Here is a 26,627-nt window from a genome sequence, read left to right as displayed (position 1 = left end):
ATCTGTCTTTGCTTCAAGTATCTTAACTAACACTTCGAAATATCTGAGAAAAATGAGGTAAACGTGTAAAAGCTATTTGCGTGGAAGTCTACAATCTACAGTTTGCCACTATTATTATCGATCAGTAGATTATTGTGCAAGAGAGTCCTCCTCCCAAATGAAACATATCGATACAACTTCCGAACCGATTGTATAATACCGCTGTATCTCTTCCATTGACTATACTATCTGTGTCTACTGCTTTTGCTCCTCTTGCACGAAATTAAAATGTAAAAGAGAGGAATGGAGGTCTCTTTGTAAACACGCGATCGAGAGTTCGGTTAGTGAAACCGACCATTGTGTTTGAGTGTTTTGAATTGTATATAGGGACTTGGTGAGATTCACGGGTAGTTGGATAGTGAAGTATCGAGGATGATTTGTTGTAACTTTTTTTATTGAAGCGAGGTGAAAATAAATTGAGAATAGAAAATAGTAATAGATCGATTGAGAAAAGTGAATTAAAATCGTCGTTGTTGGATGGTTCTAGCGATAAACGTTACTTTATAAAATATATGATATATATTATGTACATAGCATCCAGTTTTATTTATTAGATAATTTATAATCGAATATGCTCGAGTGTTGGAGTTTCTAAAATTTTCAACTAGGCAGTAGTCATGAAGCAAAAATTCAGAATTCTCTCAGATACAAGTGGTCTGTAATTAAGATTCAATTTACACATAATTTACTTGACAAGCACGAAATTTCAAATATTTTCCGAACAAAAAACTTTTGAAAATAGCGGTTTTAAGAAAACTTGATTTTTTGACATTAGAAGCCTGTCGTGTTGACAACTCTTGAAGCCTCCTTTTTCACGTCTCGATGTGGTTTGATAATTTATTAATGAAGATGAGTTTAGCGGGCAGCTGTGCGCATTATGTTTCAACAGCAAATTTCTCACCAAGGGAAATTGATTTGCAAACTAACCGACTATGCACGGAACTAAAAACAGAAACGATGATCGATTTATCGATGTTTTCGCCGTGAAACCGATGTACACAAAGACCAACGTAGATACACACCACGATGTTTGGTTCAGCGTATATTTAACGCATCGAACGTGGAACATGTTTTATTTGCCTTAGCTTTTACGCCAAGATTAAATTTCCCTTACAAGATGCCTATGTAAGATGATTTAATAACTGGTATAGTAACTAAAAATGATGCGATTATTTATAGAAAATGGGTCAAAATACGAGTGATAAAATATTCCACTAAAGTATTTCGTTCCTAAAAATTTTTTTAATTTATCAAATAATGTAATGTTATACTATATACAGTGATTTTGACTACTTGGCTCCAACTATAGAGAGATGAAAACAGAAAAGTATTTAATAGTTGTATAAGAAATTTGCGTTTCAAATAACAAAGAAAACAGTTCTTATCTATATTTACTATATACAAAAGCGTTAAGAGCTATCCACATTTACCAGAAATGGGGATATTCCCATAAGTTGCATGCAATATCTACAATAGAACTAGAACGATGACTAAAAAATGATTTGCATTGTATGAGATAACCGTTTTGTGTTACTTTTAAATAATTCAGCAGTTCCGTAGAAGATCGACACGCAGTTTGGTTATTCTAAACAGTTGGTTCGTACAAAATACGTCATTGAAAAGAAACAAATAGGAGAATTGGTAACGATGGGTTCCGTTATTTTTCTGTTACATCACGCGTTCTTTCACAATGTACATTATTCAAGATAAACTTGAAAATGACCGAAGTTGATAAGCGTGAGAAATCGGAAAGAACATGCATAAAAATGTCTTTAAAATTTTTGTAGATATTTTTCCGCGCTATAGAATTCTTAATCTTTTGTCCTACATATTACGTAATACCATATAAAGGATATAACTTTTAAAAATTACAAAATATACCATATATGTATATTACGTTCATACATTGTATGCTATTCGCTCATTGAAATTTTTCAAATAAAAATTTCTTTTAGGTTTTCATCAACCACTCGGTCTAAATGTCCGGTGTGTCCATGTTGAAATGATAACCAACTGTAATTCATCAACTCGGTGACTGTTGGCACCGAATCTTTCTCGTAAATAAGCGCAATTATATTTCTGGCCCTCGTGTCCGTTTACGTATTTTCCATGCCGGGTTGGTGTCGCTCGTACCACAAATATCAATTACCATTCATCAACGTTGAACCCTACCATTCTAACTCAATTGCAAGTGTCAAAATAGAATTACTCATCTTTGGAGGATGCAACGAAGGGAACCTCTTTTGCGGAAGTATTCTCTGAGAAAAGGTCGCGATACTTTTTACAATTAAAAACTATAGATCTATTGAATGTTATCTTCTAACGATACACCTATTAATTAAATAAAAATGAAACAGACGAATAATAGCATTTTCCTTCGAAGAAGTTAAGGCAGTTATTGGATAAACACAGCTTTCTTTCAACTATTTAATTTAACATTTCCTACCCTTTCTTTTATCTCACTACATACAATTCAATTTTACCGAACGCGATTCTATCTATTTTTTCCATAAGCCAGATTATCACTGGCAGTAACGAGCCTTTCGCTTCACCAGTTAAAAAGTAAAGCAATAATCCCAAATTTATGTCACGATTGTTGGAAAGCGCGTAACGAGCGTGAAACAATGCAAACGCATTGTTGTGCAGCAGGAGTTTTTATTTTTCCGCATTCTGTGTTTGCGCTGCAGCCAAAAATCTGGACCAATGAAAACAGGAAGTTCGTGCATGGGATAAAGAGAAGATGAGAACACGGTAGGATCGTGATTGCACGTTCCTGTAATTCGTCAGATTCCAGTAACGTGACATACACCGGATACAAGCCGTGTCACTGATGTTATCACTGGCTATTTCATATCAGCAGCACGAATGTTTTGAGAACCTTTTTATAAGCTTTAAATTAAATGGTATCACATTGTTGCATTTGTATTTACATTATTCGGCATGCTTGTGTGTTAATGAAAATTATTTTTTCTTTCTCATGATAACAGGTTCTTGTTTGTTATTAAAATGTCGTAACTTTTATATCTATTTTATATTTGAATTTAGGTGGACGATATACGTACACAATTGTTTCTGTTATATCTGAATCAGTTTCAGATCCCAGATTTAGCTGCCGTGCTTAGTTACAATGGCTACTGTGATATATTATTATATCACACACGTAATAACACTGTTACTAAAACAGAGCCATATTCTATAGCTATAGAACGCCGAAGTTCAAAGCTACGTCCAAAACAACTGAAACAGAAATTGAGTTTTCTAACGCACAGCATGCTACTTCGAGTTTGTACTGTGGCACAATATTCTGCGATCAATGTGTGTCTTGCGATGACAATCAGTTGATACTGTATCTCGTCGTTCTACGCTTATGTGTAACCTAAACTAAAGAGGCCTCCTTTTTTTTCCTGGTCGAAGAGAATCCAACTTGTGTTTTAATGTTTTACGCTCGAAGCAGGTCACATGTGCCGTGTGCGTGCCTCTGGCCGGTCGTACGATTTTCTGTTGGCTCGCAATCGGTTGCTCTGTTTTCTCCGGATGATGGTGTGTGATCTTAATACGGGGAGCATATTAAGTTAGAACACGATATGATCTAATCTCGTAAATCGTGGCGGAAGAGAAGGGGAAGGAAGGGCAGCCAAAACAACGTTAAAGGTACGTGAATGGAATGCGTCAAAGCAAATCGTTCGCCGTAAAATTTGTTTGATTGTGGTTATTTTAAATTTTACAAATAAGTGAATTTACTGCATTATGAGAGTAGGATAATATGTTAGGACGAGTAAAAAGGTTTGAAGGAAAAGCACAAGGATTGACACTGGTCTTTTTTTTTGCTGGCAATATTAACAGGAATCTAGAATAATTGCATTGATAATCGAAGCATGATAATCCTATTTCATGAGCAATATTATCTTGTAAGCATAAAAGACGTAAAATTCCTTGCCATTTTTTATTTGCCACGACACATGTCTAACGATAAGAAGCTTCTAGATATTCACGTGAAATTTGTAATTTATTAGTACGGGTAATGCTATTGGTTCTATACCTTTAAAGAAGTGATATAATATCATTCTATATACTCCGTATTTTATTGTATAACTTGAAAATACAAAAAGAATTTAATATACAGTGTGTATATTCTGCGTTTTTTATTTTAATTATTAAAACAACCTTACCTGTTGCAAAGAAACTTCGTAATTTTCCAATGAAAATTATAATAGAATTGGAATAGAATTGGAATAGAATTAGAATAGAATTAGAATAGAATTATCATAAGAATTGAAGTAAAAAAAAAGAAAACAAATACCTAGTCTTCTTTTTCTTTTTCTTTTCTTTTTTTTTTCAAGGACTACTTCTTAATAGAATAATAACAACGACTAAATCCAAAGAAATCTGATTTTAATATTGATTAAGTCGTTAAATACCATATTGAAATATTTAAAGAAAGAAAAATGCAGTTAAGACTTGTTAAGTGGTGTTACGATATTTATCTATTAAATGGTATAATTTGATAATTAGGTTTATATTACATGTATAGCTATTATATCGGACGACATATGTCATGGCTATCGTATCTATATCCATAAGCGAAACCTTCTTTTTTTTTAACGAAGACAAAATTAATACTTCATCATTTATATACGTATACGACTGACTGGGAAGTTTATTCGTTTCTTCTTGATTGTGGTATTTTTATCGTTTTATACGAAAGCAAAGCTTTTTAAAGGGGGAATAATGAAACTTGGATGATGCTTGGAAGATGGCAAAAGATTGTTAAAGAAAAAAAAGTAGACGATACATTATTCAATAAAGTTTTTTATACCTGCCAGTGAAATTATTCAAAATTAAAGAGGAAATTAAATATTCGACTTGCACGCTCGCGTAAAGCTCAGAAGCGGAAATTGAACGTTTGATGCGCTGATGCTTGAAACCAGGAAGAATGGGTAGGGATAGGGTTAAACGGCGGTAAGACGAAAGAAGGAGGTGCGAAGACGCAAAGGTAGGAAGAGGAGATTGAGAGCGACAAGGATAGGACGAACTCGTGCGAAAAGAGGAGAAGGGACGTTTGTGGACGAGAGGTGTCAGGGGAGGTGAATAAAACAGTCGTGAGCGCACGAAGAAGTACGAAGTGACGAGTGGCAGTGGAAGCTTGAGGCGAACGCCGGTTCTCTCACTTGTTGAGTGTCGAGCGACGAACTGAGTCCTACCGTTCGTTTATACGGCACCGGTAGAGACAACGGTCGCGTGTTTTCTCGTGCGCGATACACACACGCACACACATATATATGCAACGTGCACTCGCTCGTGAACACACAAGTTGCACGCGAGGATAGGCGTGCGCGTATTCGACATTTCCGACGATCGTGTGCGCGGGTGAAATCGTAAAAGCTCGCGTTGCTATTGGACGTTGTTTCTTGTGATGGTGATTCGATTAATCGATAGTGCCGTCGATAGGTAATGTCGCGTTAACTGGTTAAGATTTTGCTTCGTTAAATGGCCGTCGTTATCGTATCGGTTCTTGAAACTGTTTTTGTGAAGTGGGTTTTTAACAATAGGTCAATGTCGATACGTATGAAACGTGGCTGTTCCAAAGTTTGAATTTGACGAACCAATACCATGGACTACATTTTATCTTATCGTCGATTATTTGGAAAAACAAAATCATATCAACTTACTATGTTACCTGGAAATTTTTCTTCGATTTCGTCACGAATAACGCAATAAAATAAACAAATGTGTCACGTATCCGTGTCTCGCTCATGCTCAACGGAGAAGAGAGAATTTCTAGAAATACATCTTCCTTGATAACTGGCCAAATAAGCGAATTGTAGTCAGTTAGTGAACCGCTGTTATAACTCTGATTAGCGACAAAAAGTTTTACGTAGAAAGGTGAATTACACGATACAGAAGGATCGTTGTCGCGAGTCGCGTGCCTTATCATCATCGGTCACAGGCACGCCAAGCAAAAGTTCCTGGAACGGCAGACAGCATCTATTTTCGAGTACTCGAGTCAGAGTATCATCGCGCCGACAGCTTGTCCACCACCATTATTCCGACGTATTTGTTTTAGACTGAAATGTACGTAATCGGCCAACATTAAATCCAAATGTATACATCGGAGCCATGGATAATCGATCGTTACAGTAAATTCTGCTAGAATCGATGGAAGAAGCGTTGTTTCGGCTGGCGGACAGAGGCCGTTTTATTTTGATTGGCGATCAAGCCGATCGGACAAGTCGATACGTCGACGGTGTCAGAAACAAGCCTCGCACCGTTGCTATCGACGATCGTTGTTGTCACGATTGTTCCACGTTTCATGAGCATCGTTGGTGTGATTATGTAAGAGCGAGATCCGTTTGCGGCAAATAATCGGAACATTGGACACAAGACACGTGTTGCGTCGGAACGCGTAACGATCTGCATAAAAACGTATATAATCTATTAAAAATAAATGGTAAATCGCTGCTGCATGAATTATTCTTCTATCGATTAACAGCCGTACATAATTTCATTTGTACAAAAGTTTCGTTCGAAATCACCTGTCGGCATGCCGAAATAAGTATCGTGTAGACTGGAAAACAAAATATTATCATCGCGAAGCGTTGACTGTTTTGTTTTGTCGTCCTTGGTGAATGTTTATACAGTGATATTTGTGGAGTTTAATATTCGTGAAGTCTGAGTTTGTTGAAAAGCGAGTTAGCGTCGAGATTGCGTGCACGACTCATTTCGAATTACCCGCACACGGTGCACGTGGAGGAAAAGGCGACGATGGCAATGAAGAGCAGAAAGCAGTATTCTGGGCCCAGCCTTGGATCGAAAAGTCATTATCCAGCGATCAGTCAAGCTTACTGGGCACCACAACCACAAAATACACCTTATTCTGTTCCAGGTATCCGCCTGTTTTTTAATCAAAATATTAAAATGTTTCGAGGCAACTTAAACATTTAACGTAATCCTAATTTTAAAATGTTAAATGTTAAACGCATATTTTCACCCTAAAATTGCTCGGTAAATGGGTAAAAAATTTCTCTTAAACATTTCCAAACAATGTGATTAACCTCGCGTCGTAGTTTGATGCACGCTAAATTACTATCAAGAAAGAGTTGTATGCATACGTGTATATCCGTAACTCGTTTCCAGAAGAAATTTCTCCTCGATCCACCGTTAAAAATTAATCCATAGGTCGTTAAGACATTAGTCTAGTAGAGAAAAGGTTAATGACGTAAAATAATCGTTAACACGCTACTCTTCCACTAGATAAATGGTAATTACTTGCAAACAGATGCAGTTAAATGGTAATACTCTGCTCTGAAATAAAGCCATAAACGTAGCCACTCTCGAGCTTGTAGCTGCTATAACGTATATCCAACTCGAAAGGATAATTCATTTGTCCGCTTAATGCTAGAAAATTCAGTCTGGTCATCCATTAACGAGCTGGTAGAAGTTATTGGTTTTCATTAACAAGTATGTATAATTATCCACAAGCTTTCGTCGTGGCATTGTTCATTTGCTCATTTATTTGCAATGAATTTGTTCATTGCTTTCCTCATATTGACTTTATCATCTTGAATTTCTATTTGTATGAAAAATATATCGAAATTTTTTAGATAAAAGAATTAAGAACCACTGTTCTACTGTAATGCCATCTTAATGATAATCTTAATTACTTGGGATTAAGAAATCGACCATACTTTATCAATGATATCACGTTAGAACTAATTAAGGTATTACGTTTGCTTATGGTGTTCGGAATTTACGTAATCTAGGCCACAGATCAGTCACAGGCACAATTGTCCGAGTCAAGGTAAACTCAATACCATTTAGATATTGCTGTAAACTCTTCCACAAATGCACTACTTGAGACTACGGTATAAGGTCTTAATCTTATATGATACAAAAAATTCTACGTATAGCAATTAAGAGGTAATAAGACGCAGCAGACGTAATAATTTTGCTTGGAGATATAGAATGTATGTTAATTAAAGGAACGGAATGTAATGATTATTGGAACGATAAAACTAAGCTTCTTATACGTCAAATTTATATAACGTATTACTTTTGCATGCATTCGATAATACTTTCTATAAGAATTGAACATCGAAAATTTCAAAATTATCAATTAAAAAATGTTTTTGTACTTAACATGAATTAATAAAACAATTTTGAACAAACTTATCGTCAGCAATAAATGAATTTTTGATCCAATTGTTATCGACAATATACTGATTATTATCACGTACTGAAGCTCGCGAATAACCTCACAGTTAATTAACTACACAGTGAACAAACATCTTGCTTTGTTCGTGTTTGCTCCGTAGAAATCGATTTCGCTCGAGCGCGTGACCGATTACTTAAAATTGTAATTATTGTTTCGTGAAATTTTAACAATTTAACAAGTGAAATTTTAATGCTGATTGTCGAATTGGTACTACTACATACATTGAACCGAACAAACCGATGTTTGGACGTTATAAGCTATTGAATAATTTTGTTTGCGTTTAAAGGAACACTCGTGTAATAAAATTGGGCATTTTAGTTTTCGAATACATACTAGAAACAAATTTTTTGTTTTTCGTTTCATTCGATTCGTTTAATTAAAGAGTCTAAATAAATGCTTAATGGTTCAAATGCCAGAGACGAAGAAATACTTCTTCGCATTCTGAGAAGATTTTGGTACCATTGGTCAATGACTCCAGCACATGTTTGCCTCGCTGTATCTCTTCCAGAAAAATAATGAATGGACAAATATCTACTTATAGTTTTCTTCTCGCCAACAATCGGGCGTCGAATATGACAAAATCTAATCGCTCTAACTCACACATCCTGTTCCATTAAATTACATACCAATGCTTTCGAATACTTTCTCGGAATGAATTGCATGTTTCTATCCTCTTCACAAGGATCCGAAGCCAAAAATAAAAGCAAAAGGAGTAAAAATGCCACGTAGGCATCGTGTTAATTATAGTATGGTTAATTAATACCCAACCAGTTCTCATTTCGCGCACGTCTAGCCATGAGGTAGTACCGTTTCAGAGCCGCTTCACAAGTTACTAACTGAATATGCTATTGGTACCACTATAGTTCCAAATGGGACTGTCGCGAGGACGCCACGTCAATCTTGCTGAACGATTTTGAAGGCTAAACAGAGTCGTTTTATCACGTTATGCCAGTTTCACGCGTGATTTAACGAATATTCGCTAATTTTCACGAATTATAAGATTATCTATGGGAATATAATTGCCAAGGGTTTGCTTTCTGATATTGATATTTATTGAAGTAGCATTAATCAAAAGGGAGAACCGAAGTTTAATGCTTAATAATCGCGTCAAAACCAAGCGTCACTGGATTGATAAAAAATGGTCTTTTCACGCGCGTAAAATAATCACAACAATGGCCATAATGTTAGAACAGAGTCTCAACGAAGAATATCAGCAAGCGAGGCATCGATTCGATTCGCCTCTGTACGCGTTCATTGTTCCGTTGATTTATTTTCTGATATTTCGAGCTACTCGTAACGGTACTGTAGAAAAAATATACAGTTTTAAAGCTCTTTGCGCGTTTTCCTCATTTTTTTTCTTTTCATATTTCAAAATGGACGGCATACCTTAGTCAATCTTTAACTCAGAGTAGATACAATTTCAAAATTTTACCATTTTTATTTCTTTCTTACAAAGTTTCTGCGAAAGACTTTCGAGTCTTCAAGATTATTACAATACTATACTTACTAATACGTTACAATAATCAACAAATTCCTAGAGAATATACTATATTACCTTGTAATAATACATTCATTTTCACACAGTTTAATACTCTACATAAATAATGTGAAATGCACTTGTATTATCTGTAAACCCATTCCTCAATTTTGCATACAATTAACATTAATTGCGCGCTTAATACAAACAAAATTTAAAGATTAAATCCCAACGTTTAGTCGCAAACGAGTCAATTCCATCCATGGAACATAAAATCGAACGCACGATTGTTATTAATCTATCATTTATGAATAATTCTTATGAATTGCCTCGAATTATTTCTTAATTAATTATGAACCTTGCGAAAATTAATACAATGGCATATTAAATAAATTGTAGGAGATCCGATCTCGCGTAACGCTTTGGTCGTTTTACGTTTTGTTTAATTTCTGTGCAGCGTGTCCTGTTAGTCGTCAAACGAACGACGAGCGATGCGTCATATAGGTATGCCTACATATTATTATTGCAAACGCGCCGTATCTTTAAACGATGAGGTATAACAAAGGCAACGTACCAAGGTCGTAAAACGAGCAGTGCATGAATTCACCAATGCAGATGATTATTAAATCTTCTTATTAAAACATTCTGCGGATGATATACGTTGCAGATACGTGCGCGTATAGATAGATGGCAGATTGAGATAGCAGAAGATGGATGATAAATAAGCAGAGAATGAGAAATTTACGAAGGATAACGAATGTATCTATAAATATACGTATTAACAGAAAAGATTTAGGACTTAAGATATTATACACCAGATTGAGTGGTAAAGTTAATGTACTATCATTAGAATTATTAACTCCTTATGACAGATTGAAAACACATGGAGTATCTCATGCAGCATTGTTTCTACTAACGAAGTATTCTACATTCTACACGATGTTGATTCAAGGAAAATGGCAAATAAGTTAGCTACTTTTCGTACGATATAAAGCTTATTTCGCATAGGTAAAAGAGAATCGCGAATATGGACATATTATCATGAGCAAACATTGACTGACTACTATCGTACGTATCTATGTAAAGACGAAGAGCATCGAATTACGACGCAACGTGAGATGATTTATTACAGTTAATCAGCTCTCAGAACTTTACTAACGTCGGATGACTCATCATCAGGAAATATCATTCTCAGCCAGGAGTAATTAAACAACGCATTGTCCGTATACTGCCATCGATGTTTAGTCAATTATATAGAAAGCAAGGAAGTACTTTACCCGATTGTGAGTAACGTTTTAGGTTCATAGTTATATGATATGTATCGTTTATATTTGTAACGCGTTATTTTTAAAATAATTTATTATATAATAATGTATTATTATAGACTGCTGATGTTTATGCAAATTCATATTTTTATGAACACAAACAAAGAAATATCTGTATTGTGAATAGAGGCTTTTTTTACCTTCAACCAACTATTTATGCGAAGATAATAAATTATAATGAAAAGGAAATAACGGTGCAGTTTATATTATATCGACATTGTTCATATCATATAATTTATACTACAGCGATATGAAGAATTTCTTCAATGAACCCTTTACTATGATGACACGATTTATTTGCGAAGGCGTTTGAAATGCACTGGCATACTTCTGCAATATTTCAAATTTATGGTACCTTAAGACGATATGAAGCAACAACTGGCACAAATGGTTTCCAAAATCGTGAATGTAGAAATTATGAAATCATAATTCAAAAATTATACATTGAAGATTCGTTAAATCATTCAAAAGGTTGATAGCATAATATACACATTAATTCAGGAAATTATTGAAAAAATTATTGAAAAAGAATTATTGAAAAAAAAACAACAGTCTTTAAATATAAGTTACGAAGAAACTGGAGATACAGTAGGTATGTGTCGTAACAATTGTTTTAAATTTGTTCAGTTCTAAAGCTACTCATACCACTCTTTGAACTCGATAATACTTAAATTATCGTTTCCAATCCTTCAAATGTTACGTCAGCATAGGCGGCAGGTCTATGCATATTTTTTCAGTATTATTGACATTTTTTAAGAAATGTAGAATTTTCTTTTCCATTCTCTTAACCGCCGTATTATCCAACAACCAAGTATGAACGACTATGCATGTGTATATATATATATACAGGGTGGTTAGTAACTGGTGGTACAAGCGGAAAGGGGGTGATTCTACTCGAAAAAAGAAGTCGAAAATATAGAATAAAAATTTTTCGTTTGACGCTTTGTTTTCGAGAAAATCGACTTTGAATTTTCGCTCGGTACGCGTGCGGTACGTTATAACGGATCTCACTGTAGATCGTTGTCTCGATGGAAGAATTTAAAAAAAAAAATTTTTTTATTCTATATTTTCGACTTCTTTTTTCGCGTAGGATCACCCCTTTCCGCTTGTACCACCAGTTACCAATATATTAAAAACCGAATACATTGCCACATTATGAAGTGAATGAGTCATCTATTTAAAGCCTTCTATATAATTATCATAATTACCCTAGGCTATAGGTACAACTGTTATCTTCAGCGTGAATTTCATAAATACCAACTTTCGAGCGGTAAAATATAAATTCTCGCAAATACGCAACTGTTTCTCCTTACCACTTTAACAATTACCTACCTTTGTGCCATACTCTTTCCCTTTAACTGCTATCACAAAATTTTAATTTTTAACACACAGTTGAAGGGGATAAGCAATATCGAAAAACAGAAAGAATAGACTATGCAGAAACGCTGAACAATATTCGATAAAGAAACGCACCGTTCGTAGGACACTCCTTCAGTCAGAAAAGACAAACAATTGATGACAAAAAGGAGAGTGGGCATCGAGGATAAAATTGCAAAGAATGCCAAGGGAAGAGTATATTGTAACGACTACACTTTCAAACATCCTTGACTTCCTTATAAGCTGGCACGCGGGAAGTTACATAATGAGCCTTTGAGTCTAAGCTGCTAAGCGGATAGGCAAGTAAAAACGATACGCAGAACAACAGAGAGAATCAAGAGAGGATATGCAGATTTATCGGCACGATTTTTATGTCTATTTCGATTATTACGTTTCTCGGTAGAAGTAATAAAGAATTAATAAATTTCTCTGTTCGACGATCCTTTGATTGTTTTATCTTCGATGATACGTCGGATATTAACTACAATGTCGCTTGAATATGTACGTTCAAGGATTATCGATCAAAATTTTTCGTTTTCGTAATTATTGACAATCGAGTGATTTTATTCCTAAAAAAAAAAATTCTAGAAATTCGTCAACGGCTTTCGAAAAGATTTTCATTTCCGCATATTAAAGACATTAGCATGCAGAAGATCGTTCGTCACAAGAACTGGACGAAGATTCGTAAAACGACAGAAAATGTCGAATAAAGTTAAGTCAGGTGACGTGTTAATGGATTGCGCAAGCCGAGTCGCGGTTGCACGTCGATACCGGACAAACTGCATGCCTCTAGTGTTCTCGGTCACATTTGCAAACGATCACGGAATAATTCTTTTAACTTCTCTTCGTTAATGGAGCGCAGTATCTTCTCTGAAATACTTCCGTTCGTGATTTGCCTATCAAGAATAATTCGAGAAGAACAATTGGCAGTTCTTAGATTTTAGATGTTTGAAAATTTGTATAATCGAGAGATTTCAATTATTTGCAAGTTTTTAATCTATAGGAGTGAATAGTTGAAAATATATTTTCATTACTACCTTTTTAACGTTAATTTTTTGGAAATTGTCAAGTAAGAATAATCGTTGAGTATAACATTCGCTTTATACTATCCAAATATACTTACCACATTATCCCAGAACTTATATATGAAACCTCTACAAATCACGTCATTTAGGCTTCATAAACTAATTTGATTCAATTTACCAATATTATTAATCGCGTTTAAACGTCGGCGACGAATCGCGTCATTGCAACATGTTAATTGCTCTAAAAAAATTAGCATTACTCAGCAATAATTTACACGACCTCGATCCACCATCTTGATAAGGATTCGAATAAGTTTTGTTTGCAAAGAAACTGGTCGTAAAGCTTTCCGATCGCAATGGTGCATTTATATAAAACATTCGGAGTCGGAAATTTATTGCTCGGTATTTTTCATCGTGTAAAAAAAAAAAAAGAAAATAGAAAAGAAACACGGAGAGTAGAAAAAAGATATCGTTGCGACTAGTTAGCTAGTTCTCGTGTAAGTAGACTGTTTGCTTATTCCTGATTGTCGCAGGAAATATTTTTTCGGAAGAAACGCGACTTTACGAGGACGAGAAAGTTAAAGAGCTTCGGGAAAGGCGGTACTGGCCATGTCAGTGTATTAGTGGACCGGCTGGAGAACGAGTTTTATAAGTGACATTTATTGGTACCGAAAAGTCAGACACCATTGCCCTTCGATGGAATTCCGCACGATCTCGTACGTAGTGCTCGTGATTGAAATTGCTAGTCGACGTATGGGTGACGAGTATCGCTTCTGATTCTTCGTTCTTCTAAAAGAAGAAGAAAAATAAAAAATTTTAATCCCGGAATTAATAGAAAATCAGTATCGAAACCACAAAGTTTACCAACATTTGAGTTCTACGATGCCGTGACTTTGAAATTACACACATATGTACGTACATACCTATGTGTCTACGTTATTTCAATTTTGTTAAATTTCTCTCTCTTTCATTTTACCACTATACTTTAGTACATTGAAAGTGAACAACTTTTGTGTAACAATTACTAATTCTCATATTTCTAATTAAATTATAAAACTCTATTCCATTTTGTCTAGCTCTTTTCCTTTACTACCATAAGCAATCACAATTCTAATTACGAAGGTTTGAAGCTCGTCGTTTGAAGAAACGGAGCTCTTTAAACAGCTACATATCATAGCGTCCGCTTTAACAGAAACGTATTCTCGAGAAACGAACTAAAAAGTCTGCGAACACGATGACCCGCGGCGCGAATCGTCGGCATCGAGAGTGCAGCCTCGAATGCCAAGGACCGAGGTCAATGCTGCAACGCCGGTTTCAACGACCGACTTTTGCAAACCCGTTGCAATATAAAGCGACCGAGAAGCAAATTAACGATGTCGAGGCGCGGTCGAATCTTGATTTACACGTAACGTTGCGCTCAGCTGATTGTGAATGGTCGACGTTGTTGGCTTTTGAACGCTTCCCACGTAAAACATTGTGTTCCAGAGTCTAGAGTAACAAGAAAACTATTCGTTGAATGAGTGCGATAGCCGATAAAACGTTGGAAAATTGCTAAGTTACATTTCAAAATGGAAGCTGATTGAATCCTTGAAAACTATAAATACTATATCGTTTCATTAGATAATTAATACTCGTCCATCTTCGACATTTTCATTTAATTAACTTCCTCCACGCTGTTTTGTATGCACAACAAACAAGAAAATTACTTCCGATCGTCCTTCTTGAATTACTAGTAATATTCCCACGCAAAATTCCTACCATTCAAAGAAAACGATTCTCAAAATCGCTATACTATTATACACATTCTACATGTTAGAAACAAATGCTACTAACATTGCATCCTATGAGAGACTGTGAGAGTATTGTATCGTCTCTTACAGTCGTGTGAGCGGAAGACATCCCGGCTGCCTTATTTCATGGTCAGAACCTTCCCGAGCCAAATCTCGAATAAACAGACCATTGACATTTAATACTTGAGTAACTTACAGTCCGTCTCATACACATCCTTTCGGTCAGAAGTAAAATAGCGTCGGGTTAATTGCCTTCAAAGGTCTTTACAAGATACTGTCGCTAACAAACATTACCGTTCCTACAATCGGAATATTTTTAAATCACCTTGCATTTGTTAATCATTCTGGGACGCGAGAAACGTTCACTTATGGTAATTAGCAATGTACAAAAGTACTCACGATAACGAGTCATGCTGCAATGTATGTATAATACGTTCTATTGCGAAATCTGCTATTTTAAAAAGCTCGATCTCCATTTCACGAAGTATCGTTCAGAAGTCAATTCGTAGGGAGAATGAATCGACGAGGAGGAGAATGTGCCGTCTAAGCTGTCTTGTCTTAATTTACATCTGACCCAGTCTCAGCTGATCGTAAGTGGTCGTTGGCTTCTAAACGTGTTTTCTCTGTGGAGATTCGAACACGCATATAGTTGACGACTAACTGTCTTATTAACGCAAAAAGAAGGATGGGCGAATGACGAGAACATAGAACTTGTCTGTGGATAGCGGTCTTCAGGGTCGTTCGAGGAATTCTAGTAAAAACACTGGTTTCTCAAAGACTGAATCATCGAGTACATGTTAATTTTGTAATTTGTAGATTGTAAACTAATTTTTTAATTCTTTATCGGTATCGTTATTGTTAGTCATTTTTCGTCATTGCGATACATTATGTTGAATAGGAGTTTTATGAATTGGTACACTGACGCATAAAAAATTAGAAATCTGTTATTGTTTAACGCATACATTTTTATTTTTTGATAAAAAGTTCTTTGTTTTATTCCTATTTATATTTTTTCAAATGATACGTATTGAGAAATTTGATTGAAAATACCTATCCTATAAGATATTGATAATTTAAAATAAGTAAACATAGATACTTTCTCTCCCAATATATGGTATATTATCAATACGTCAGGAGGTCTCAGTTTGTTTGAATTCAACCTGACTAATCTGAACGAAGCTTATTCGAACTTTCCATCTAAACGAAGTTTATAGCCGTACATCCGTGGACGAAAATAAACTCGCGCTACAAAGTATGGAGCCGAGTCGCGGGAGACCGACTTGCAGATTGCGTTCGCGGATGAAATGATGATGAATTCTAGCCGGGTAACGGCAAGTTTCCTTCCTTAACAAGACAGAACGTGCGACATTGTTCCGTTTTTTAGTTCTCCGGAGCACGGAAAGTCCACTCGTTAATTGATACCTTCATCACGTGCGCACGTGAGCGAGCCACCGTTCTGCTTTCTCTTCTCTCTGTTATCGTCCCGCATATGCAGGTCGTTGCAGAAAAGTCGGGTAACTTGTCACGCTCAATGGGCATCTACATATGCCCCACAAAACTGGAATATATCGTCGAAAAATCGGGCGACTCGTTCCACGCCGGTGCTTGGCATTTCGTATACAAGATTGAAAAGTGGTCGCTCCGTTAAGATTTTGCGTCACACTACGTAATAATCGAGATGTCAGGCACTGGGATATTTTTTATAGCACAGCGTAGCTTGAGTTTGCCACTAGCCTATATCGCGAACCATATGTTCTATCCTGTTAAGAAAACCAAGCTGCCGTTTCGAATAAGAAATTCGTAAATTAATATAACAGCAAAGCCCGATCAGCTGGAAATATATTAGATCCGTGTTGTCGCATCCAAACACGATAAGAATAGGAACCGTGAACCCATATATATACGTCATTTACGTATACGTATTCAATTTGCAATCGAATGGTGTTCGAAACGATTCGAATTTTCACGGTATCCAAAACATGGTATCGCTTGGAAAATGAAATGCAAACGTCCATCGCTACTCCTCTTGGTAATTCACGTCCAGTGTCAATGGTAGCCTTCTTGCCTGCAACAGTTCCATCAGCCAAGTTCACCGAGTTACGTCACCCATGCTCAGGATGTTATTTCGTTGGTGGTGCAGCAGTGACTAATAGCTTATTGTCATCGAGAAACGCATTCCACGAGCGAGGTCGAGAAGCGAACTCCTTGCGTCACGCCCGCTGGCCCTCGTGGCCATTGTTCGCGGCTCTACTTGTACTATAACCACGGTGTAGCCCATTATTCCCGACCAGTGGGCGATAGGAACGAAGCCGTCGATTGCATTACACGTTATTTTCTATTGTCCAACCGCGAGACCGACGAGGCGTATCCTCGCGTTTGCGGCATCGTTGTCATCGTATCTATCCTAAGCATAGTGGGCTGATACTGCTATTATACAGGTTGTATCATCGCGGATACGATACGCGTTATTGAAAAGCAGCAAAGAGCGTACTTTCCCCTGGTATGTACCATTTACATGTGTAAATGACTGATTTATAGACGCAAAAACGAAAATATGTCTGTTCTATTTTCAAGATTGTGCCACACAAGGTGGTCTTGTCACGCTATAAGTCAATCAAATCTGCGTTCCGTCCGTTGGCCAACTTTCAACAATTAACTATTGAGTTTCAGAATGATCGCGTTGTTTATCGCTTGCACACTTTTTCGGTAGTATAAATAAACTCTTTGCGTTAAACGAAAGACATTGCTTGAAATACTTAAAATCTTCCGAATAAAACAAAGAACATCTTATCCGAACGATTATTAATTTCAAGGATAGAAATACATTTTGGTCGATAAGATACGTGAAAATCGGTAAAACTTACTAACTGATAACGGCAAACGATATCTTTTTAAATATTGAATTTCTCGCTATGCGAGTGGAATTTTTTATTTGTAATCACGCTAACAATCGACTGATAAATTTTCGTTCGCTCATAGTGGAACAACCTGTATGAGTTAACGTGAAGCGTTGTCGTTCGTGAACAGCGAGTCGAACGATCCGGAGGCCGACTACCATTCACGATTAGCCGGGACTGGGTCACATGCAAATCGGGAGAAAAGGCGGTGCCTTCCACCTGTCACTGTCGCTTCGTTCCTTTTCAAATAATTCGCGTTTCCTGCGTGCATCTTAGCAATAGATGTTAACAAATCGTTAATATTTAAATTACGTTTAGAATACCACTATTTACATAAATGTATATATTTTTATACTTTTATGCTAAAGTCATTTAATCATTTTCTTTCAGGTGATTAATGCCATATGATATAATTTTAAAAATAGAGTTTATATCGTAATCAGGTTTGAGGAGTAAGTGGGGACACATCATCCTATTCTAACGATAAATATTCAGATAAGATTATTCTATATACAAAATAGATAACAGAACTACTATTTGGGACAATACAATGTTTTAACAAAACAAGATAATGGAAATTCGTATAACAAATTCATTTGTTTAGTATCAGTAAAAATAAAAAATGACTAATTCTCTGCAGATGTTCCTTTAACTGTAAAGGGCAATGATTAAAGATTCGTCATAACTATAATTCTTCCAATATCGGTGGTTAATAGTTTGAGATCCGTAAGAAATAAAATATTTTTCTAAGGATAACAAAGTGCAAATAGAAAAATTTCTTACTGCAAGCATACATTAATCAAGATTCTTGTCTTAAGATAAATACAAAAGTTATTATTAATTTTCTCATTTGCTCCGTAGTTTAAGAACGTCCCTAAAGTTTGCAAACACCCTACACATAAACGTGTGATGCGTGCATACAAGTAATACTTGGGCGTTGTTCATGTCCTTGACTTGGGAAACCAGTTCATATTCCTATACCCTTTTTTCGAAGTTCAACATTCTCATTAATTTATGATATCATCAGTTTCTCGAGTTCTGATTAAAATTCGTAATTTATTTACTGCTCGCAGATCATGATGCTATTCTTAAACGAAACAAACAGGTTTTGTAACGTATATTACGTAATAACTTTTTATTCCAGTAATATTATAATACGGTAATAACGATATACATAGATCTATATACAGGGTGGTTGGTAACTGGTGATACAAGCGGAAGGAGGGTTTTTTTTTAATTTTTTTTTAAATCTACAGTGAGATCCGTTATAACGAGACGCGATAAAGTGCAGGCGTACCGAGCGAAAATTCAAAGTCGATTTTCTCGAAAACAAAGCCTCAAACGAAAAATTTTTATTCTATATTTTCGACTTCCTTTTTCGCGTAGAATCACCCCCTTTCCGCTTGTACCACCAGTTACCAACCACCCTGTATATTCGTTATATATTGCTTCCTCAACAAAATTAGAAATTGAAGTACGTATTATCGAAAACTCGCTATTATGCTACTTTGAGAGAACAAGTGTTTAATTCGAGTCACAACATCAATTTAATTCATTCATAAACGTTGTGATAGTTGGAGGTACGCAATTCACTCATAGCCAGAAGCAGCAGCTGTCCATGAAGAGCAAAAAAAAATGACATGGAGGTAACTCCTCCCCTCAGGCACTGTTGAACGCCATAAATCGGAGTACGACGCGTGGCTCCTTGTGATCGTTGTTTTGTTGCGTGGTCCGCTGGTCGTTTATCGACCTCAGAATTTCATCAATGGAGGCTGTTATTGCGAGAGATAGACGTCTGTGGCCGATAGGACTGAATGAACTAGTGGCTAGATTCGACTGGAACGAACTAACACCTCGATCTTTCTCTATTCTCTCTCTGCTCGACCAATGGATGTTACGTGTTTCTTACCTGGATTCTTTGTCTTTCCACACCATCTCGGGCAGTCAACTTAGAACAGTTTCATATTTTCGTCTGCATATTCATTGATTTATGTATATCCGTTGAAATATTTGTAATCTCGTTGTGGCTCTGGAATCGTTATTTTATTTGCGCTGCAACTTCGCTCCTGTTTCGATAAACAAAAGGACTTTTCAACATTTTACAGAACTTTCGGGTATATAAAAAATCGGAGTTTTGAAGCTCCACAGGAAATCCTAAAGTTAATTCAATCTAACTTCAAATCCAACAATTCCTACTTTACGACAAAATGCAGGCTAATCGTCGACTCAAAATTTTATCAAAAGTAAAAGTAAATACACTAAATTCGAGGCATTTAATGTTTCTATTTTTGTATTTAAAATACATTAGCATTTGTCATGGTTAGTAAGAAAAATAAAATCATCAGATATCCTTGAACATCTGTTCGAACTGACTGATTTCAACGTGCAAAACAGAATTCTTGACGCGTTGTTACGCAACAGAATCTTAACGTAAACAGGTAGTCATGTACTTACGTATCGAGTCGTTCCTTCTCGTAGATCTGTATTATTACGTTGAAAGATACGTCTCAAGATCGAACAGGCAGACACAATCGACCCTCTTTTTATTTCTAGCTGAAACTCGACTCTTGTCCGTATACAACAATACCTTCGTTGGAAAACAATTTATTCTTTCTATTTCCGTCAATCTCTAACTATATATGGCGCGAGCTTCGCGATATTACTGACAAATAAATCGAAAAATAAATTTCACAGTTCTATCGGTGGATGATCGATATTTTATTTCCTTTTTATTCTCTTTTATTTATTTTTTCTTTTTTTTTTTATTTTTACACGCAGCACCTACTATGTATGAAAAGGGACACAAAAATTAGTGCTAAAATATTGTGATTTTATGTTCCTCGTAAAAGATTGTTTTGGTTTCAGTTTGGTAATTAGAATTAAAATAATATGTAAAGAGAAGAAAATTTATTGTGAGTAGTAATTATTTGATTCACTGTTCTACTTCTACAAATTAATTGATCATCGCAAACCAGCCCAACATAGAAAGGAAGAAATTAAAATAACCTCTAAACAAACTACACATTATGCTATTTACTATCCAATCGTAAAACGGTTCGTTTCTCGTGAAGTCACGTCAAGTGTGTTTGCCTCGTGCCTCTTCGTTCCTCAAGCAGACAAATTGAGAGGCACGAGAAAACCACGTGTCCAACCGGTTCTCCTCTCGTTGCATCACGCATCGCTCATCCTTCTTCCAAAGTCGGTTTCTCCTGGACAAAGCGAGAAAAGGGAATGAGAGACGAGTCTACAAGAGGAAGACCAGTCATACCGCGAACCTTTTCGCTTCAACTTATGTACAGTTGCTGAAAGAAATGTACGAAATCGTAAATCGGCCAGGAGTTAAACTTCAAGTGTTTCGAGCATTGGGTGTTTTGAGACATTTTATGGAAAGTAAAAAGCTTCAGATTTTGTAACTAACTTCTCCTTTGCAGAGTATTTAAAAAATGTTCGTCATACGATGTAATAGGATCTATGCATCTATGCATACTGATTGTATGCGAGAGCATTCTTTACTCTAGACAACTTTCGAGATCTATACGGTAGAACAATCATTGTCCCTACTTAATACTGTAATTTATAATCTTCCTGTGTCTTTTCCAGCAACTGTACGTACTCGAACGAGCAGGTGTGTCATGTCAATTCACGGAACGCAAAGACGTCCATCGCCGCTCCACCATTCCCGCTATTTCTTTTCGCAGTAGGTACTCAAATGTGTTCTCATCGTGTCATATTTGTGGAGGACCCCCTTCTGTCATGTTTCATCCTCGTTGATGGCGTGGATCGGCAACTTTTCTTTTTATTTTGACTTTCTGACGTCTTTGGTTAGAATTGTCAGTCTCAAAGTATCTGATGATTTTAGAGTGCTTCTGGCTAGTACCCCAGTCGAATAAATGGATCGTTTTGACATATCCAAGGCTTTGATATAAAACTAAATGAAAATTTGTTATCGTGAAAGAAAAATTTATGAAAGATTATTCATTTTAAGCTCTTCGCACAATTTAAATTATATACAAAAATCTTAGGTTAATGTATGGATAGCAGCGAATTCATCGTACTAATTCGAATATGAAATTAAGTATCAGTTTCTTGTCAGTAAAAATTAAAGCTTCAAAACTTTGACCTCGAATCTCATTCCTTGTGGATTTCCCGATTCCCTGGACAGAAATAAAGCGTAGTTACAATGTACACTATAATCGTTTTATAATATGAATCAAGAAAATGTAATTTCTAATTCATGGGATTCACACGTTTAGGTACTCGTTTCTAGGATCAACGTGATTCGTATACGATGCATTTCAAGGCTGGAATGCGGATTCCTCTTCGAATTGTGTCTTCTCCTTTTTGACACTCCCTACTTCGCGCCAACACAACTCGAGAGAGCTGTATAAATCGCATGGTTAAAGAACCTGTAACGAACGTTCTGAAACGTTTCATTACCACAGTTAGGACGGATGAAGTGTATTTAGACTATCCTATGCCGACACCATTGTAAATAATCTAAATTTTCGGAAATTCACAACGATTTACACAGGAACTTCTGGGTCTACGCTTATTCGACATTGAATACCGTATTTGTTAAGCAGCGTTTTAGTGTTGTAGATGTTTGAACTGTTTAAAGATGTCATATTTCCACTATGAGTATTAAAATCTTCAAACACCTTGCGTAATATCACTTGTACTGTGAGTTTAGTATTGGGTGGAGTACAACGCGTAGAAAAGTAACTGATGTTCCAAAAGCGTGTGTTACACTCCAGTATAGCGTCTATCGTACTATCCTATTACGATATAAAATAAAATGAAACCTATCATAGTGTAATAGTACATTATTCGATTGCGCTATAAAATAAAAAAGTATTATATATTTCATCATAATACCATTCACTTCTATTTTAAAACAAAATCAAACGAAATTAAAACAAAATAAAAAGAAATAAATTGAATGAAAAAATATTCATTTTTCAATGATTATCGTGGGTCATCCAGGATCCTCGCAGCATTCCACCTGTTGATTTACGTTTCCAAGGCTGTAGCTAGAAAATGTCAACCAACTTTCTCTAGAAAGTGTTTCGTACTGTTCTCAATGACAATCGATGTATAGTAAACATGCGTGATTTCAGTAATCATCAGATCATGAACAAGGAAATCACAGACTAGTGTTTGGAGTTGAGAATCAGAGATATTGAAACGATTATTTCCAAGTCGCATGCTTCGCTACATTTGATAATTATAGCATAAATTTGTTCTTACGTTATTTCTAAAATAAAAAATAATGGCTTATGTAAGTTGAAATGATTCGTTACTTTTTATCTTGTTGTAAATTGTTATTATTTATCTTTATCTAAAATAAAATTTCCTGAAACCTGCGGTAGTGTAGATGACATACAGAGGAGTTGGCCATGGCAACCTATTTCCCAACACGGTATAAACTGCACCTACAATCTTGTCGTTATCTTCCAACTGGTATCGCGCATCGCATCTCGCAAAAGAATACCAGGAGATGAGATTTCGACGAGCGTTCATTGTCCATTGGTCTCGCGAATGTTCCGTTCGTTTAATGAAAAATCTATCGGGAATCGTTACGTGCAGCAATTCCAACATAGTAGTCTCATATAGCTTCTTCGTTGTTTTTCAGATGTATGATCTATTATCCAAGTTCTTTAACGTAGTTGTATATTGCTGTTAAGAATCTCGAGAGATGTTTAATCCTGCATGATTTTGATTTTATAAAGATATTTCTTAAATCGTTATAAATATACTTATTATACGTGTACATAGCAATACTGGGATATAGAAATACAAAATTTTAGCAGCAATCAATTTATAAGATATATGTTATATCGCTTTCATTGAAATTTATCCGACATTGATCACTATGAATTACAAATAGCAAACGATCGCAAAATGCCAACACGTAGAAACACTACAGAAATTCGGTAAATATAACAGGGCCAAAAGGGTATTGCATTTAGATATCGAAGCAGGCGAGCAGATGTCGTAATTAATAGAAGTCGCAGTGAAATAATTGTAATACGAGTAGTCTGAACTGTGGCAATTAAAAGTTTAATTAAAACCGTCGTATTTCTACCTGTCACGCTTTCTTGTTATGTCATGGCACAAAGAAGCTTTTGTACAAACAGAGATCTCGTTCGACCCTATTGCTATTTATGTTTTATGTTTTTTACTCTCCACTACCCCCTCTTTTTGTTACTTAGTTTTCTTTGTAATTTTATTTTCTTTCGGAAAGAATAAAAACGATGGTTCGTTTTATTGCACGTTGATTCGTTAATATATCAGAGAAATTGTTAGTCGACGTTTCGTATTATACGGACAAATAAGTTAACTTTTCCTTGTTCAAAGATTTTCGTTTTAATATGCCGAAATATCCTGGAACCCAATAGGTTTTGGAATGATCGGAAAAGGAATTGAGATGTTTTATAAGAAAGGAGTTCGTAGTAAAGGATTTAATATCATTATAATATTCGAATGATCTTACAGTTATACGTCATTTTCCGTAGGTGATTTAACATCGGTGATAAGGAACGGGGGTGTATCGCTGTGTGAGTAATGCATACATAAATCGGTGGGTTGTTGCAAGCGAGACATAAATAAATATGAAATCGTGGAACACGGTTATGTTCTCGATAAATCTAGGTGAACGGAATGGAAAAACGTTGGATTTGTTGGAAAATCACGATTCTTCGACCAACTCGTGCTTTTATTATCTATCGTTCGTCATCGTCGATCGAACTGAAAAAATTTCCTTCGTCTTTTAACAAAATTCTATAGAATTTGTTTATTTCTTTAATTATAACATTACTTTATTCTTTCAAAATACAGAAATCACGAGGGACAATATTCGCCTATCATCTGAAACGTGTCCTTTATGCTAATTTCGAGCGCACTGGCCGAATGATTATATAGAGTCGGAACATAAACGTGTGTTGCAGCATTGGCAAACAACCGTGTTATGAAAGCTTATATAACGCTTTTGGCCATTTTGCTTCGACAATTTCAATGGCACAAACCTTGCAGTTCCACAGCTCTTATTCGCGTGCCACGAAGTTTCGCGATATTCTGCGTATTACCAGGCCTGTTACGTTAACCATGCAGCAATTAGGTATAATTATAAGTACGCGAGCAATTACGTGGTTATCGATATCGTTCTTGTTGACTGTTTGGCCATTAGGCTGATCAAACTAACGCGATTCATACATTAGAGAGTTTGACAATTGTTCGAATTATTTACATAAAAAACACATAAACATTATAAATTTGCAACTTAGTAGAAGCGTGGCGGGCAAAGGTGCTGTGGTTTTCAGGAACACAAGCGGATCTTTCTGCTCCGCACATAAAAGATGATGTCACAGAGACAAAGTATCCAGAGACAAAACCATGCAAACCTCTATCCAACACCATAAATACCCCCCGAAATCAGAGCAAAGAGACAGTGAACTGTTGAGCGTCGTAAGATCGACAGCCTCGTCATCAAGTTCAACAGACAGTCCAGTTAAGCAATTCGCTAAGCGCGAACAAATAAATCACGATCAGCGTAGTTTATAATTATGATGTAATACCAGTTATAATTTAGAACAAGTGTTTTAATAAATAAACATTTTTAGTTTTAGTATAACGATTCGTACTTATTGTACAACACACTGTTCGGTAAACCACCTGAAAAGTTGCTTTTGGGAATATCGATGCGGAGACGAGGCATAAACATAGATGCACCTTTCTCTTCTCCAGAGAATAGTCGTAGGCGATGTACGGTGTGTTAATTGGATATTTGTATGGGATACGGTACCTTCGACTTGCATCCGGTTGGCGAAGTCCGTCGACGTTTCCTGCATTGTTTCGTTCTCAGTTTTATTTTGCTTGATTCGATGCCTTTTTTGGAATTCATTTAAAAAGATTCTTTGTGCTCTTGCGTATTAATTTTGATCTTTGTTTCATACTTGCTAATATCTTTCCTAGAAGACAGGTTTACAACTCGACATGTCCTAAATTTTATGTTCAGTCTTAGTTATAATCGGTATAGTAGTTGACTTGTTTGGAGATTAGGTATTTTCCCGTAGTCAGATTATTCATTAAACGATTCGAATTGAACTTGACTAATCCGAACGAGGCTTATCCCTGGAACGGGGTAACGTTGCGCGTAGCGTTCGAAAAAGGCGGACGATCCTCCCAGTCGCTCGTCACATCCCAAAATTTATGGTCCCATTTCTACGGGTGGGCCGCGTAATCTTTGTCGCGAGAAAGATATTCGCGAATCGACGCGACTACGAGGGCTTTCGCGAAATATACGGGCTACTAACGGCAGGGAATCGAGGAAATACGTTGTTCAGCCTTGTGCTACCTTTAAAGCGATTTTACAAAGCTGCGGGACCACCGATACGCTTCTGAAGTAGGATTCCGCTATCCGTATCGTTCCTTTTTGAAAAAACAGTGTACATGGTGACGAAAAATCCATTTCTACATACACGACTCG

The 26,627-nt window shown here is 36.1% G+C and overlaps 1 protein-coding gene and 2 long non-coding RNA genes across 18 annotated transcripts in view; 2 read left to right on the top strand and 1 right to left on the bottom strand.

Annotated features, from left to right (window-relative positions):
- The window catches only part of LOC126865758 (CUGBP Elav-like family member 2), a 355,524-nt gene that overhangs the window by 302,331 nt on the left and 26,566 nt on the right, over positions 1-26,627 (top strand). The gene's annotated exons all lie outside the window — the stretch shown is intronic.
- Positions 6,796-15,205, top strand: LOC126865767 (uncharacterized). Its single transcript, XR_007689665.1, has 4 exons — positions 6,796-6,922; positions 10,186-11,011; positions 11,113-11,645; positions 12,446-15,205. It is a non-coding gene; the product is annotated as an uncharacterized LOC126865767 (long non-coding RNA).
- LOC126865765 (uncharacterized) lies at positions 19,490-23,276 on the bottom strand. The gene is made up of 3 exons (XR_007689663.1): positions 20,597-23,276; positions 20,052-20,208; positions 19,490-19,988 (listed from the first exon to the last, which is right to left on the bottom strand). It is a non-coding gene; the product is annotated as an uncharacterized LOC126865765 (long non-coding RNA).

Source organism: Bombus huntii, chromosome 5, assembly GCF_024542735.1.
Source record: "Bombus huntii isolate Logan2020A chromosome 5, iyBomHunt1.1, whole genome shotgun sequence".
Lineage (NCBI taxonomy): Eukaryota > Metazoa > Arthropoda > Insecta > Hymenoptera > Apidae > Bombus > Bombus huntii.
This window is presented reverse-complemented; position numbering and strand designations above follow the sequence as displayed.